This window comes from Benincasa hispida, chromosome 1 (assembly GCF_009727055.1).
Source record: "Benincasa hispida cultivar B227 chromosome 1, ASM972705v1, whole genome shotgun sequence".
NCBI classification, from domain to species: Eukaryota; Viridiplantae; Streptophyta; class Magnoliopsida; order Cucurbitales; family Cucurbitaceae; genus Benincasa; species Benincasa hispida.
In genome coordinates this window covers 57,305,521-57,310,967 of record NC_052349.1, presented here as the reverse complement: position 1 = coordinate 57,310,967, position 5,447 = coordinate 57,305,521, and positions in this window count along the sequence as shown.

Below are 5,447 nucleotides of genomic sequence, written 5' to 3'. Positions count from 1 at the left end.
CTCTTCTTGATATAAATTATATTTATATCTAATTTCCTCCAAAATAATGTATCTCATACATTTAGCCAATTATATCATATACAATTAACCAGACCAATTATATCATATATAATCGAACTTCTTCTTGTCAATTTGAACATTTCAAATTAACCCAAACACTGGTTCTCGACTTTATCCAAGCTACCCAGGGGACCTAATGGACTCGTGGCTCGAAGCTCCAACGGGCCGTGAATAGTTGACTAAACTCTTTAGCCACGGGATCCACCATCCGTTAACTGTCAAGCATTCCACTAAAGATCAACAACTGAACTCTTCTTACCACAGATATATTTCTATGTCCATCGGATATAATCAATCATGAGTACGATGACCCTTCACAGATGCTCGTAAGTACAGCTGGATCAAATTACCATTTTGCCCCTGTAGTTACATCTCACTCCTTAAGTACTACTGATTCCTCTAATGAACAATACAACATAGTCCAACTATGTGTAAACACCTCTCGGGCCAAGAGAAGATATGTGGTGTCACATCGTTCAAGCCCCGGAATCAACCGGAGCTATCTATCTATTTACCACTGTCTCGAGGAAGGAGTGAATTCCATCTTGTGTAGCTGAGTTCCCAACTCCCAAATCAGAGAATCCCCAAAATGGCAGGTTTGAATCAGCGACCTGACTACTCACACCCATACAAATCAAAGGACCACCCTCAATTGCAGGAGTTCCCAACTCACTCAAGATTGAGATCATGTTACCTATGGTCATCCTAGTGAAGTGAAGTCTCTGTCATGAACGGTGTTATATAACGAGACGTTAACACTTCGTGGTCAGGTCTTATACAAACTTTTTGTATAGAACGTCCCCGGTCGCATGCCCCTAAACGAATGATCAGGATCAGACCATCTGTGACAAGTCACAACACTTGTGACCATTCCACAAAGCGGGCCGCATTCGTAGCGTTACCAGGATAAGGTTTCCCTCCTATATCCATATACTACTGACCATTTTGGTTATCACTCAAGACATGATCCACTTGTATGTCACCACATACATGCTTGAGTCACAAACAGATAACCAGGGATTTTATATTTATTGGTTTGTGGTAAAGCAAATAAAACAAGTAACCGAGCAAAAAACAAGATGTGAAGTAAATATCATATATTAACAACACAAGCGTTCGTGCAAATTGTTTACAAACTACAGAACACGAGACTTTAGGGCATTAACCCCAACAATCACTTCTCATGTAACAAGTACATGTTATCTTTCTTCTTTATCTGCTGCTTCTACATCTTGGATACTTGATTATGGTGCTATGCACATATTTTTCTTGTCAAGATTTTTTTCTCCCATCTCATGCTTGTGTCTGGGATGTGTGTTACTTTGCCTGATCAAATATCATATCAATGTGGATTTTATTTGTGATATTCAAATTGATTCTCATCTTATGCTACGAAATGTTTTGTTTGTTCCTAGTTTTCACTATAATCTAATTTTTATAAGTATTTTAACTGCTGATAAGTCAATCGTTGTTAAGTTTCTTGGGAATTCCTGCATTATTCAAGATAAGTCAACCATGAAAATGATTGAGAAGGCTAATCTTTGGCAGGGACTTTATAAGTTGTATATAAGTTCAAACAAATCAATTGATAATTTTTCTATTTCTATGTGTTCTTCTGTTTCTCATATGGAGAATACTAATATTTGGCATAATCGAATGGGCCATCCATCTCACAAACACTTATCTTCCTTGCAAACTATTTTACCTTTTAAATTTCAGAATAATACTTCTACTACTTGTATGAATGGTCCCCTTGCAAAGCAAAAAAGACTATCTTTCATATCTCATAATAATGTACCTTTACATGTGTTTGATCTTATTCACTTTGATATTTGGGGACCATATCAAAATCCTATGCATTCTAGTTATCAATACTTTCTAACACTTGTTGATGATCACTCCCGATATACATGGTTTTTTTTTTTTTTATGAAACAAAAGTCAGATGTTTTAGCAATTATTCCACGTTTCTTCAAACTCATTGAGAATCAAATTATGCATCTATTAAACAGTTTCGGTCTAATAATGCCCCAGAACTTGCTTTTACTATTTTCTTTGCTACTAAAGGAGGTCTACATCAGTATTCTTGTATTTCTTATCTAGAACAGAACTCTGTTGTTGAGAGAAAACATCAACATCTTTTGAATGTTGCTCGTTCTTTACTCTTTCAAGCATCTGTTCCTATTAAGTGTTGGGGTGAATGTGTTTTTACTGCTTGCTTTCTCATCAATCAGATTCCTCTTCCTTTATTAAAGTGGACTACTCCTTATTTTCGTTTTTATGGACAACATGTTGATTATTCTTATATTCGAACCTTTGGTTGTTTATGTTTTGCTTCCACATTAACAAACCAACCATTGAAGTTTCATCCTCATGCAATTCTTGTTGTATTTTTGGGTTATCCTTCAGGGATTAAAGGATACTGACTTTATGATATTAAAAAATAACGCATTTTTATTTCAAGGGATGTCACTTTCCATGAATTTTTTTTCCAGATTTGGTATTCCCAAGGATTTTGTCTACTTCATTACCTAATATTTTTCCTATTGTTACTAATGTGAATAGTCCTTCTCTTCATGATGTTTTAGCCATACCACCTATTGTTCATAGTGATAGTCCTATTGTGAATAATAATGATGATCAAGTTACTTCTCCAAATGATGATATGCCTATAGAATCTTCAAATGATGATATTGTTGTTGCTGAAACAAGGAAATCTTCTCATGATATTCATGATACTTTGAATGGTTGCTGTCTTGATGGTTCTTCCAATGATGTTTGTGATAGTGATAACATCATTCCTCATCGTTCTACCAGAATAACAAAACTTCTTATTTAAGGGAGTATCATTGTAGTCTTTTACAAGCTAGCTCTATGGAACCAACTAGATCTCGATATCCTTTGACTTTTTTTATATCATATGAAAAGCTTTCTCCTGCTTATCAACATTTTGTTTTAAGTGTCCCTTCTGAATATGAACCACAGTTCTATCACCAAGCTATCCCTTTTTCTCATTGGACGTTTGCCATGGCTGATGAATTAAAAGCATTGGAATCCAACAACACTTGGTCTGTAATTCCTCTTCCTCTAGGGCAACACTCTATTGGTTGCAAGTGGTCATATAAAGTCAAGCATAAATCGAATGGATCTGTTGGACATTACAAAGCTTAGATTACATTGAGACCTTTTCTCATGTGGCTAAATTGGTAACAATCAAGGTACTTCTTACTCTTGCTACTTCTCTTAATTGACCAATAGTTCAACTTGATGTGAATAATGCCTTTTTACACGGTGTTAATGGAGAAAGTTTATATGGATTTTCCTCTTGGTTACAAGCATGATCATATTCCAATTAAAGGGAAGCATTTAGTTTGTAAACTACATAAGTCGATATATGGTTTGAAGCAAGCTTCTCGCCAATGGTTTGACAAATTTTCTAATGCATTGTTGTTACTTGGCTTTTCTCAATCCAAGTCTGATTATTCTCTATTAACCAGAGGTTTTGGGTCTCATTTTCTTGTTTTTCTTGTATACGTGGATGACATTATAATTACCAGTGCTTCTCTATGTGATATTACTGAATTGAAAAATCACCTTTAAGACCTTTAAGCTTAAAGATTTAGGAGATTTACGTTACTTTTTGGGGTTGGAGTTAGCAAGGTCATCAAAGGGTATTTCTTTGTCTCAAACAACATTACGCTTTACAGTTGCTTGATGATACTGATTTTCTATCTACCAAACCATGCTCTTTACCATTGGATCCTAATCTTAAACTTCGGTCAGATCAAGGAGAATTGTTGGAAGGTCCATCCACTTATCGACGGTTGATTGGTCGACTATTATACTTAACTATATCTCAGCTTGACATTACTTTTGCTATTCACAACCTAAGTAAATTTGTGTCACAACCTTGATATCCATATTTATCTGCAGCTCATTCTCTATTGCATTACTTGAAAGGCAGTCTTAGCAAAGGCATTTTTCTTAAGGTTGATACTTCTTTTTAGTTGAGGGCTTTGACTGATGTTGATTGGGCAACTTGTTTGGATACCAGAAAGTCCACAATTGGTTTTTGTGTTTTTCTAGGTGATTCAATGGTTACTTGGAAGGTAAAGATGAAGGAACTCTAAAACTAGAGGACCTTTGAGTGGAAGTGAATCGTTCCAAACTCCATTGTGAAAGAACTCAAACATTTACGATCAAACAGAAACGATTATGCATTAATGATAAATTACAACATGCTTCTTGAATAAATACAAGGGATCGAGTGACAATACCTTTGAAGAACTCTTTCTTCACATATTTCCTCTATCATTCACCAACGCGTCAAACAGCACGAACACAAGTGGAACTTCCTCGATCACCAGTGAGTAAAACTCGATCCTCGAATAGAACTAAACACCACCATAAGACTATCTTGGTATTCTCGAGATGAGAATCCAAGAGTTGTGGGCTCTGTATGATTTTGGATAGAAGAATGGAAGATCGGGCAACACTATCGTGTAGAAGAAGAAAGTCTATCACATAGATTTGACACTCAATCGTTTAAAAAAATAAGTACTATCGTATAGTAAACTCAACGCTCGATCGTTTAGTAAACGAAATATTGCATCATATACAACATATAAACCATAGTTCTTTTTCTATTTTATGGCATTTATAATAAATCATATTTATATTAATTCCTCCAATCAAATAATGTATCAAATACATCATATCAATGATATCATATATAATTGAATTAATTTAATTATATCATATATAATCAAATTCCCTCTTTTTAATTTGAACATTTCAAACTAACCCAAAAACTAATTCTCAACCTAAATCCATTAAGCTACCAAGGGGACCTTATGGACCTGAAGCTGCAACAGTATGTGAAAAATTGACTAAACTCTTTACTCACGATATCCATCATCCATTAACTGTCGGGCACTCGACTAAAGACCGACAACTACACTCTTCACACTTCAATCAATAGTGCGGTGACCCTTCACAAGTTGCTCGTAAGTACAACTGGGCCAAATTACCGTTTTGCCCCTGTAGTTACATCTAACTCCTTAAGTACCATTGATTCCTCTAATGAACAATAAATCAGACGAATCCTAAAATGGTAGGCTTGTTGAGTTGGCAATCTGACCACTCTCATCCATACAAATCAAAGGACTATCTTCATAAGTAGGAGTTCACAACTTACTCGGGATTCAGGTCATGTCACCTATGGTCATCCTAGTGAAATATAAATCTCTATTATCAACGGTGTTATATAAAGAGAGTAATCATTTCGTAGTCTGGTATTATACAAACTCTTTATATAGGATACCCCTGCTCGCATGTCTCCACATGAATAATCAGGATTAGATCATTTGTATCACTTTACAACATTTG